The 12,879-nt window shown below is 36.2% G+C and overlaps 1 protein-coding gene across 1 annotated transcript in view; it reads right to left on the bottom strand.

Annotated features, from left to right (window-relative positions):
* Positions 1-12,879, bottom strand: part of AK5 (adenylate kinase 5) — a 98,369-nt gene that overhangs the window by 85,177 nt on the left and 313 nt on the right. The window lies entirely within an intron of this gene.

The following is a 12,879-nucleotide window of genomic DNA, read 5'->3' as shown; positions in this document are numbered from 1 at the left end:
AATATGTTTGTGTAAAGTGTTGCCCTACTTGGCTTTTTTTTTTACTGTAGGCTTCCAGGCATTTTGCTCAGTTAGATAATGCTAACAGAAAATAAAATAACAGAAATAACTCTCCTGCTATAAAATTATGCATTATTATTATGCACATCTTCATTATTGTTCAAAATGTTGTTTTGTTGCACAAAATCAAATTCTGTGTTGCAGAAATTACCACCTCAGAACAAATACAGCCATTAGGAAATCTATCAGACTGAAGGTGTGAAATGTATCTGGAAAGGATATTTTTGGATCTAATAATACAGTTCCTCCTTGTAGAAGCAATGTTTTATGCGTTTGCTGTCAAGAAGAATCCCCTTATTGAAGCAGGGTCGCAGGTGGAAGCTTCTCAAAGGCTCTGAAGAACATTGGCAGTGAAGGATTAAGCAGAGATGAGCCAAAGGCGCACAAAAAGCTGGGTTATTTGTTGTGCAGGTAAGATAAAGGGAGCTGTTCGAAGGTGAGCTCTTTGTTGGGTAAGTGTCTGATCAAGAGTGCAGGTGGGAGTGAAGTGGTCTTACCGCCTTAGAAAGTAACATAGGATGTAAAAATGCTCAAAGGAATGGGAATGCATTTGAGCTCCAGGGCACTGCCCATTCCCGAAGGTGCAGGCAGCTCTTTAGGGTACTGGGTAAGGCACAAGGATCACTGGTTATTTCCTACCTTTTGTGGAGGGCAAGAAGATACAATAGAAAGAATAAAATTTTGCTATCAAAATGATAACATTTCTGAAAATTTATCTAGAAAACTTCCTATGGATCTTATAGCATTTGGCAGATTCCATTCTCATTCTTCTTGTTTCCTCCAGAAGCCACATGAAGCTGCACTAAGATGAATCAGTATTTTCAGGGATCAGCTGGGACGTAGTGTTCTGGGCCTTCTATTCTTCTTGGTTAAACCAATTACACAACACCCATAGCCTTCAGTCAAACCATAATTAGGTTCTGTGTTTTCAAAAATCACTTCAGAATACCCCAGTATTTTATAAACTATTTTTTTGTCTAGTGCCTGTTCAAGCACTAGTGGCTGGTTCTGTCACACCAGTTGCTGCTCTGCTAGACATCTTTATTAAATCAGAACCAACATCCTTGGATTAATGTGCTTATACAGGCTGATATGCGGACAGCTTGAATTTGTAGATTCTGTAAGTAAACCAATTATGTGCAGCCTTTTTAATAGAACATGCTGAATTATATGCTTCTGATCCAGAAATGGTATGCATTTTAATGTAAATTTGGAACTTACTTGCAGCCCCATATTGCAGTTAGTGTGGTATAAATTAATCCAAGATCGCTCAAATGATATTTTAATTTTTAGGAGAAATCCCTTTCCAAACCCTTTTGCTACTGTATTAACTGGTTTTTTTTAACCTCATGTTTCCCCCACCTTTCTTTTCTACTCTGATACACCATTTTTTCTTTTCTACTCTGATAGACATTTATTCTCTTTTCTACTGGTACCTGAACATGTTACTTAAGTGAAGTGTATCACCAATTGAAAAGTAGTGAAAAATCAACCAAGAAAAACCTGATTTCTGGATCTAGATTTCGGTAAGCCCCAGAATTAACATTTTATGTAAATTTTGAGTACACCAAGATGAATAGAACACGGAAGGGAAGAAAGAAGTTAATGCCATTTAAGAGTTTGAGGATGCATATTTCAATCTGCTGAGAAAAAAACATTTTAAAGAAATGCTATGATCAAGTCCATATTTGTTATGATAAATGAAATAGCTAAATAATCATTCTTGTGACCTTTCCCTGAACTGTCCAATTTATCTACATGCATCTTGAGTGGGATGTAGAGGCATCAAACAGGACACATTGTTCTGCTCTTCCAGCCTGCCTGTGACACCCTCAGTGCCCTCATTCTGTTGTTTTCCCGCTGACAGACTGAATTTGTGCCCTGCTGTGGTGTTGCAACAGGGCTCACCCTGAGCTGGGTACCTGGCAGATTCCCAGCAGCTCTCCTTTCCACTGTTTTCTCTCCCAGGTTCCTTTGCTGGAGCATCAGCGCCTGCACTTTATTTTTGATGTATGACTTCCTATATTTGCTTGCACCCAGTTTACCAAGAAATCATCCTGCTCAGTGCCACTGAGCTGTCCCCTCTGGGAGATCCCACTGCCCCAGTCTTTGCTCCCTGCCACTGGTACCAGTGGTTTTCTTCGGTTTTTGTAATCACTGCAAATATTATACAGCACGTGGCCAAACCATAGTTCCTAAGGGACCAAAACAGAAAGTCAGTATTTCCCATTCACACTTCACTTTTGAGGCCAGTCAATTAATCATTAAATATATATACACATTAATTTTGATTCACTCAGGTTTTTTTAAAGAAAATATCCTGCAGCAGTAAGTAAATGGCATCAGATCAGCACCTTTTTTTTTTCATCAGCCAAAAGGAACTTTCTTGAGCAAGTATTTGTGTACAGATCTGAGATGATCTTTATTTCAGAAGCCAGCATTGTCAGGCATTCATTAAATTTCATATAAGCTATATTCCAGTATGTTCTTACCAGTTATGTTTTTTCACTAAGTTCCATGTTAGATGGCCAGGGCTATAATTCCCTATACCACCACCCTTATAAAGTAGTGGTCTAGCATATTCCCAGAATGTAAGTATTTCAAGAGTTCTTAGAGTCCCTTTCCAGTTTTTCCCTTTCCTGTCCTTTCCAGCTGTTTTAAAACTCTGATACAACTTATCCAAAAGTTATTTTTAGTGACTACTATTTATAAAATTTACTTGACTACAGCTCTAATGGAGAATGTTTCATTATCATGCTATGGTATAGTTACATCATCTGATCATTTATATACAGAACTGAAATATGTAGTGAAGCCTTTCAATCACTTTTGATAAATCTATGAAAGGATATGGCACAAATGTTGTAAGGATTGTTTTCTTTCTTTCTTCAGAAAAGCTGCTATTTTAAATGCTGTTGCGCCCCTCTGACTATTGGTTTAGATGTAATTTTGTTTCCCTTCTTATTGTTTAGCTGTTCTTAAATCTGTCACGTATCTTTCTTGCAGCTTCTAGTATTTACAATAGAAGTTTTTCTTATTCTTATATATCTTTATTTTCAAGGCAAATTGCTGTTTTTTTCTGTGTTGTTAACATTTCTTAAATAATTCCCAATTTTAATGCATATTTTTGTATTTTTTATCCTTGATTTGGCTTATAATAATTAGATAGTATGAGGATAGTGTACAGCATTATGTAACTTAATAAATTCAAGGTTATTACCTCAGAAAGTCCTTAAATCTCTGAGAGATGAAAAGCAGGAGGTCCTCTAGAGGTTTTCCTTGTCCCTAAGACAGTTGCTTACTACTGGAGAGAACACAGATTGAGCACTTACACAGACCTTCTGTCTGATCCATTACAGCCTCTTGATGTTTTTGCTTTTATTTTATGTCAGTTAAACTGGATCTCCCCCTCTCCCGACAGTGTTACAGAAATTGCTCTTTGGGAGGATTATTTCATAAATAAAATTACCATTTTTCAGTAACTGATTAATAAATACTCCAAATCTGTGGATACTGATTTTTCAAAAACTTACAAATGTGGTATGGTTTTTGTCCAATAAAGTCCTAAGGATCCAACCACACTTCTAATCTATGCACTGTCCCCTGTTAATAATTTCTGTTCATCTAGTTTATTCTTTATGAGCTAAGGGAATTTGTGTAGCTGTAGGAAAAAAACACCAAAACAAAACACAAAAAAACACAGCAAAATTCAGTCAATAAAACAGGCTTGAACTGAATAACGACTTGTGGGTGGTGGTTGTGGGAATAGAAAAGAATTCAAGCACAGCTACAGACCTCATCTTGGGAACACTGAGGAGCTCAAGATTGTTAGAAAGTACAAGTTCCTGTTACTTGGCATTTGGGTTTTATTTCAGTGGTTAAATGGACTAGTGCCATCCAACATTATTTCTATAACTTGTTATTCAGTCATACAGTGAAAATCTTCCCTACTTGAAAATCATCTTTCACAAAGTACAGCTCTTGAAAAGATAAGCATCTTGACTATTTCTTTTTTAGCTAAATGAATTCCAAGTAATACCAACTTCCTGTATGAAGGGCTTAGAAAAGTCACATAATGATTTCAGGAATTGCTCACACTGAGAAAACTTCAACATTTTTTGATGTTTATATCTTTACAGTGGCTCAAAACATTGTGATGTTAAGTCAAAGGAAAAAAGTATAATTACATTTGATGTAATTTGTTCTTACCTAGGGTCAAGAAGGATTCCTGGATGGGCTATTTGCTTGTATGAAAGGCATTTATAAGCGCAGATTTTTTTTTCTCTACTCAAAAATGAGGACCATTAATTTTGGTCAGATACATGATGGTACATGTATTCCAAAGAATAAAATAAATCTTAAGGAAAAAAGAAATCTTGTTTCACAACATCACAATTTTTTATAATTAGGATTCACAATGGAATAATGTTGGCATGTTCTGTTTTCAAAAGTGGCCATGGCGATAACTGTAGCATTCTGGTAAAAAAAGTTTCCTATTTTCATATTCAGTGTGTATCCAGTATTCAGCACAGAGCAGTAGCTGTCAAAATGTTGGTAAGTCACTGGTGTTTACTTCTCCCTGTTAGTTTTCCTAGAGCTAAAGCTCTCTTTGTATTTTATATTCCATAATAAAGTGAGGAATGACCTTCCAAACTTTCTTTTCTAGACACAGAAAGGCTGTAGCTTTGTCAGGTATTGGCTCACAACTCTGAATTCTACTGTAAGGAACACATTTGGGGTGGGGGGGAGGATTTTAATTTTGCCTAAGTCATTTTTTAATGATCTAATGTTCTTGAACTCATCCCCTTAACTTCTTGTTCTTGCATTGCAATGAATAGAATGCAGCACCTAGAGATTAAAATATGCACATTATGTAATAATTAGATACAAATCAGAACATAGAATGTAGGCAAGATAAAGAAATTGGACCTGAAGATACAATAGGCCGAGTTGAGAGACGTGAGAGAAACTGGCAAATGTTTTAACCATAGAAATGTTTTAATATTAATTTGAAATTCATCCTGCCTTTCTGCTGACATACAAGAACATTGCCTGAATTTAGTCACCAACTTCAGTGAATGCTTTCTTGACAGTATAACAAATGAGAATTGGATCAAACACCTGCTTCCCATAGAAGCTGACACCCTGCCAGATGGCTTATTAGCAAAGATAACTGTCGATGGAACTATCACATGAGGGCTGAACTTGAACTCAGGTTCAACTTGGCATGGGGTGAAACTTTTGGCTAAATGGAAGAAAGGATTATAACTTAGTATTTGATAGAACCTAACACCATGTAGTTTATAACACTGGAAATTATTAATAATCCTCAGCACTTGTTGAATCACCAAGACCTTTCTTTTTCTTGTCATGCTACCCAATAAAATGAAATAGTTGTTGAAGTGCAGGGCTGCACAGGACCCTTGGCTCTGCCTTATAAATACCTAGTTAGGGATTAGGCAATTGTGCTGTGGAAAGCAAATCCACCTTGGCTGTCATGACACAAGGCAGGGTTCAGGAGAAGTTAATTAAGGATCACTGCTTTCAGGAGAACTGACAAAGTTCTGCTCCTATATGAACTCCTTAGCAGCAGAGGCAGGTTGCTATAAAATGACATATAAAATGTACAAATGAGAAACTCAGTGGCTGTGCTTTTCTAATTTATTAAAAAATGTTCAGGAATTAAAAAAAAAACAAACCAAACTTATTTTAACTCTTGTGTATTTGACAAAGAGGTCATTGGCTTACAGCTGAGTTGGTATTGTTTGGACAAGAGCTGAATATTTGAAGAACCCTTAAATTACTCCTTTCTTTACAATATACAGCTAAATCACCCCTAAATCAGTTTTGGAAATAGTTTTTTGAATTACCCTGTAGTGTAGCTGACATTTTTCTATATACATTGATTGAAAATTATTGATTACTGGCTTTCTACTGGAACCTTACTCTATCAGCCTCTGGGCTAGGGAAAAGTGAAACATGACCTGCAGAGATAGAATGTACAGCCTTCCTAGCTGACTTCTTTTATTGAAATATGAGCAATTTCTGGAAAAAATATCCTGGTTTTACCATTTAATAGTACCAATACACACAGAGACATACTTCCTTTCCAAAATAAATTTTTGATTTATGAACATATGAGGATCTCCTACAAGAGAGAAAATATATTTTGTCTCAAGAATTCACAGGCGATAAATAGCATAATGAATGAAGAATAATTTATTTCACAAAAGGATTTGAAAACAAATATGGCAATTTTAGACCATCATAACTAGACATAGAATTACTGAAGGAAATGGAAAAGATAGTTCATACTCTTCTGGTTCCTAGATGAGGATATAAAGAAGGCAAAATATGTTCAGTCTCCTATGGGACAAAAATCAATCCATGGAAAAGAATCTGGATTAAAAATGCTTCTTACAACATGGTAATATATAGCAATTAAAAAAATTAAACTGTTTTCCTAATCCTGTGGAAATATGCAGGCAAACAGAATCAGACGAAAGCAAAAATGAATACAAATTAGCAATACTCCAAATTTTTGAGTAGTATTTGAAGTATCCAGGTTTGAGATGACATGAAATTAACACTGACTGCCTTGAGATCTTTCCGTAAGAGGTGCTGTACAGCTAAAAAGCAGTAATTATTTTTACATTTAACAATGTCAAATGATTACCATCTTCACTCTAAAGCTAAGTAGCAAGGAAAGTTATGTACCCTTGATCTCATATAATAATTTTGATGTAACTCTTCTGAAAGGAATAGTCTTAATTTGTTCTGTTTGTGAAATTTAGATCTGGAATCCTTATATTTCTGTACATGACAAAGAGATGTATAATTGTTTATTGAGATATATATTTAATAAACACATGCAGCTAAAATCCAAGGGTGTTTTTAAGCATTTACATAATATTATAATGAGAGAAATTTTGTTTAAGGAAATCCTTGATAACTAAGAGAGTTCAAGTGCAAGAAGGTGATTTTTGCTGAGATAATACTTTTGCAAATGCATCCATTAAGGCACTGATTAATTGAAGCTGATTGACTGATGGGTGTCTTTTCTCCATGTAAAAATCAATCACCTTGAATGAACAAGTAAATTCAAATGCCTACCTTAAAATGTAAGAGGTCATTAACTGCAGTAAATGTAGCTTTTACATTTTCATGTAATACAGATATTTAGCAGCAAAACCAACTAGTTCAGGTCACAGGACAGATACATAGAAATGACAGGCACATACTCATGTATTGGTAATTCCAATTATCACCAGGTCTTTTTCTTTATGTTCTCTTTCAATTAGAAAAATCTCGTCAGGATACACTCCACAGCACAAAGATAAAAGACAGGTGAAAACAAGGGGCTTGAATTCTTCATTCATGAGTTGCAAAACAATATAGAAAAACTTTCATAGATTTTACAACAGTGCATTCTTGTGTGGGGAGTTCTCAGTTTGCACACTATCATTAACTTAGGCCACACAATCTGGCTTTTAAGAAAGGAAATATTTGGTGGGTTGACAAGTCACTGATTTACTTTCTTGCTGAATATGTTGATTTTTTCCCAGACTTTCTGCTCAGTAACAGTTCATTTAATTTTTAAAGTAAAATTCCACCTTGCACTGAGTGCCAGCATCGTCATGATGAAAAGGCTTTTTACTGACCTGTGCAGAAAGAAATTCAAAAAGACTTCATTTTTATAAATCACAGCAAAATCTGGCTGCCAAGCACTATGATTTCAATTTATGAAGTCATTCTGGCATTTGTACTTGGGAAGAGTTTCTGGTAAATGAGCTCACAGAAACAGATACTTTTAATTTCCAAGAGCATGGAGTTAGAACTTGCAGTTTATTGAAGGATACTCTTATGCTTAGTTCAGCATGAGCACTTTCCACCTCATCCACAGCAGCTTTTACACAACCCTGGTAAATGAAGCTAAAGAGGGAAGAAAATGATCTCTCTGCTTTACACACTTTGAGTAGAGTGAGAAATTATTAAGGTTTGCTGATCCGCTCTTTAGTAGCTGCTCCTAAAACTACAAGTAAAGTTTTGTCTAAAAATTTGTTGGGCTGTTTCAATCTGCTCTTCCTCAAATCTCCTGGATAAACATTAAGAAGAACAACAATGTCTATTTACATTTTAAAATATTAAGTTATTCATTTCATTGAGAATATTTCTTTAAATTCCTTCTTAACGGCCTAATTTTGGATTGGTCTTAAATTTTGCTTCTCAACTCACTCTTCCACTAGTCAGGTTTAATGACATTTCAGTACCCATCACACATTGATCTGCATAACCTTTCCTGGCAATATACTGGATTCAGTTTCAGTCACTGTACAAATGTTTAACTTTAATCAATGTTATTGTACTTGGAGTATGAGTAACCTCTTATAAAGTTGACTCAGGGCTCACTGTAGATCTTATTTCTAATAAGATTTTCATAATACTAACTTTTTCCAGGTAAAGCTGATGTGCATTCAGCCTTTCTTGCAGATGTTTTGTTGGTTTTCTCATATAGCTGATGAGTAGTCCTCAATGGAATACAAAACCCCTTGCTTGCAAATTAGACAATTACTTGAAAGACAAAAGATTATATTTAGATTGCAGGCTGAAGACCAGTTTGAGTACACACAATAGCTTTAAGTATTGGTTTGGGAGCTAAAATGAGTCTATCAGCAACACTGCCCTTTATTTAATTTAACCAGCAGAGCTGAGGCCACTTCAGCTCAATCCCTACAGGGAGGACTTTGCTGAGACACTCAGGTATTGGTGTATTCAGCACTCAGGAGAGATTTATCATACAGATGTCAGAAATGGCAGTGGGATAAAAGTGATGGCTTCTTAACGATTCTAAACCACACAATGTTCTATCCACTGCTTGAAGCCAAAGGTAAAACTGGTTCTAAATTTAGCTGTATTTAGGGCAATTTAATTAAGATTCTTATCTTGTTTCTAATTAAAAAGCCCATGAATTTTCTATTTGAGAATGAACACTTTTGAAATACCAATGAAAAAAATACAATGGGGAGGGTAATTTTAAATAATGTTTTAAATAAATAATACATTGAGGAGGTTTACTGCTATCTTTTTCCCAATTTTGCCCTTTTAATAATGATTTGAGAAAATATTTTCAGCTTTATCTATTGAGAAAAATACAGGTGCACAAAGACTAAATGTGACCTAATTAACTATCTCAATGAGCTGCCACTGTTTTTCTATGTTTTCTTTTATCATATTTTACCTTTTTTTACCAACAGAATAAATTGCTGGAATGCTTGGTAACTTCATGTCTTCTGAAGATGAAAAACTGGTTTATTTCACAATTCAACAGTATGGAAATTCAATGCCTGGTAATATTTACATCACTAATGACAGAACAGAACTGATGACAAGGTAGATGGTTAATTCATTAAGAACAAATGTCAACTGAATTTCATTGTAGGCTTCAAGGTTTTTGCCTGTGTTCTATTCTGACCTCAGAAGGCCTGTAAAACATTATTGTTATAATCCCACTTTGTAAATAACAGTAACAAATACTGTCTAGTTTGATTCCAGTGTGGAGTTAAGCCACTTGATGCTATGGTTGAACAGAAATGTACGGTCTACTGTGTTTGGCCAGAGTACAAAGAGAATCTATTGACAAACACCCTTCAGTATAACTGTTTCAGCTCAGTAAAATTAAAAACAAGGCTTTTTAAAAATAATTTTCCTTTGGAAGTTCTGTATCTATTACTCTCACTACATTAATTTTGCCTACTTTTTATCAGTATTAATTTGCTATTGTAAATCTTTTCAAAGTATGAACATTCTTTAGTCAAGACAGCCTTCCAGTAACAGAAGGAGGAAAAAACCCAAATGAGTGAGATCAATCAATAATTTAATTACTGTTGCCATTTTATCAGCTACAGTAGACTTGTTTTGGCATTTTTAAAATCTATTATATTGACAGTCAAAAGGAAGAAAGCACTAAATCTGCATTTTTAAGTGGGATAGTACAGTTCAGCTATTATTGACGATTCCTTAAGAATCACTCTTGTTGACTTATGTCATTGCAAGAGCTTATTTTAATTTTTATTTGGAAGCACAACAAATACAGCCAAAGACAGATTTTTTCTCTTACACAGGAGACAATTATCAGACAGTACATGCAAGTCTAAAACAAACAGGAAAGCAGATAGAGAACAGTGATGAAGAGTATAGAAGAAGGAAGAGTTGCACTGTGATACAAATAAGTAATACAATCAAGGTTAATGCCAACAAAATTACGGATATTTAATTGGTATTTTTGGTACAGAAAAAAACCAATTTCATGATCAGAAAGTGTCAGGCGAACTCTAGTATAATAAATCCCTGTTTTAGGAGTTTATGGGGTTACACTTGGGATTTTGCTCCTCTTCAGTAGAAGGCAAGGCTTTTTTGCTCCATGCTGGACAGGAACAAGCTGACAGATGGTTCATAAAGGGCAATTTCTAGAGGGTATAGATTAGAGGATTAGGGCCTGAGCAACCTGCTGGAGGAGGAAAGAATCTGGAAGGGCACCAAGATGTGCAGCAATGTGAATACCAGCTGCAGTTACAGCAGCTTTTAAAACAATTGTTTTAATTACAAATAAGTTTGGAATACACATTTGGTGTCCTTTCTAATTACTCACCATGAAGTACAAGACACATTGTGGCAAAGGTCAAAGTAAAGACACTCAGAGCATGAAAAGTACTGTTATTAGCACAGAAACAAAGCAGAACGAAGAAACAGGAGCAGACAGCATAGAGCTTTTCTTCTAGACAAAAAAAAAAAAAAATCCTGTACAGGCATGGAAGTATGTACTGAGAGCTGCCTAAGGGAATAAAGATGAAAAAAATCAGACAAAGCTGTTGGTACTGTCTCACTGGAGAAAAAAAAAGAGAAGTGATACCACCTCCAGGAATAATGCCTGAAGCACTGGCACACTCATACGTGTCTGATGAATACCAAAGTCCAGAAAGATTGAGCCTATAAAGAAATAAGAGCCAGAAGTAGAAGGAGAATTAGATCCATTAGAAAAGACACTCAAACAGGCTAAGGGAATTCAGAAGGCAAACCAGAAACAGACCTAAGAAGGTGATGCACTGTGTTACACAGAATATTAATCAGAGGGAGTAATGGCCATTCTTTTGGCATATTCCAAAGAGCTTGTGCAACTGAGCTTGCCTTAACTCAGTGCTGCCTCTGCCCTGGGATGGAAAGGCAGCAACAGGACCTGAACACCCACAAAGAAAGAGCAGCCCCTGCGGTGTGGCTGCAGCTGATCCAAACATTGCTCACGCACTGCAGATGACACCAGGGGACACAAGAACTGGGAGTTTGCAGCTATGTATCAGCTATGTATGCAGCTATGTTTAGAGCTTTTGCATCAGGAGCCAGCTGAGCCTTCCTAGTGATTGCAAACCCAACTACATGTAACCACGAGAAATACAAGTGATCTTTCATGTAAGGAAAATTTGCTATGGTTTTTAACCCGTGTTTATATCATTCCAATGCCACTCGAGGGTTTTTTCCACTTTTTCAGTTTATTTTCTTAAGTAGCAAATCATACACAGTGACCTTTAAAGAATGCTATTAAAACTATAAAGTCTAGCATTCCAGAGAATGAAAAAGTTAGTTCACCTCTGATACAAAATTCAAGAAGTTCAGGAGTTTGTAAGCAAACAGGATGATTTTAAATTTTATTCACAGAAAAGACGTTCATTACTTCTCACGTCAAGAATGTTTCTTGGTAAGCCAAAAGTCACCTTTTGGCCATATCTGACATAACTTTTCACATGGTATGAACATCAGGACTTATGTCTGGTTCAAAGAAGCATCATCAGGACACAGCTGCTGACACTATTTCTGTGTGAAAAGGATGTTACCAAAGGATGAATATTTGTAATAAGTGCAAAGAGCAAGGAAGTAAGCTTAACTGAAAGAAGTTCAGTCACAGGCTCAGACCTTCTGTCACATGTTTCCTGGCCAACTCCACATGGGAACAGAAAGGCAATGAGGTGCTATCTGAGTCGAGGCACATGAAATCAACTCATCAGTTTACCAAACTGCATGAATACATGCTTGGAGAGATCCTTTAGTATTATCCTTGTCTATCCTTTAGAGTTACTGACACATCATGACCACATCTGAGAATGACCAAGAGACCTAAGTGGAAGCATTTGAAGGGGCAAGAAAAAAGCTTAAGTTTGGCCCTAAATTCATTTAGCTTTCTGGAAGAAGAAGACAAACAGTGCCGCTTACAAGCAGGCACCAAGAGACATTGACAACCACAGCACTTCTCAGTAGGTTCACAAGGGGCTCACACAGGAGAAGGGTTCAGGCACAACAGGAGCTGGTGGCTATGGTGTTCTGAAGGGAGTAAGTACCATCTAGTAACAGATGATTATTTTTGTCAAGGAAACCAGTGATGCTTTCAAACAGCAAACGTGATGCTATTGAAATCCCAACATTAATACATGGAAATGTGCTCCTGTCTGAGAAAGTCATTACTGGTGACAAGTACATGGAGCAAGATATAGCTTCCATGGTTCAGGGCAGATTCTGCATCTTCACTAATGGAAGGCGTCAGGCAATTGAACAAAGCAGTGACAAGATGAGATAGTGGAAATAAAAGAATCATACCAAGTGGTTCAATACATTGAAAAAAAAATTGATGATGCATCAGGTCTGAGGGATGAATACACTACAGGCAAAGCTATAGCAAGGCTTCATGAAAAATAAAAATCTACCTTTAGATCCCACTCCCTCCCTTGCCAAAGGTGGTCCCTCTCCCGAGCCATCCCCTCCACTCTCCAAGGC

The sequence above is a fragment of the Camarhynchus parvulus genome, chromosome 8 (genome assembly GCF_901933205.1).
Source record: "Camarhynchus parvulus chromosome 8, STF_HiC, whole genome shotgun sequence".
Classification (NCBI taxonomy): Eukaryota; Metazoa; Chordata; class Aves; order Passeriformes; family Thraupidae; genus Camarhynchus; species Camarhynchus parvulus.
The sequence above is the reverse complement of the archived record's forward strand: the minus strand, read 5'-3'. Positions and strand labels throughout refer to the sequence as shown.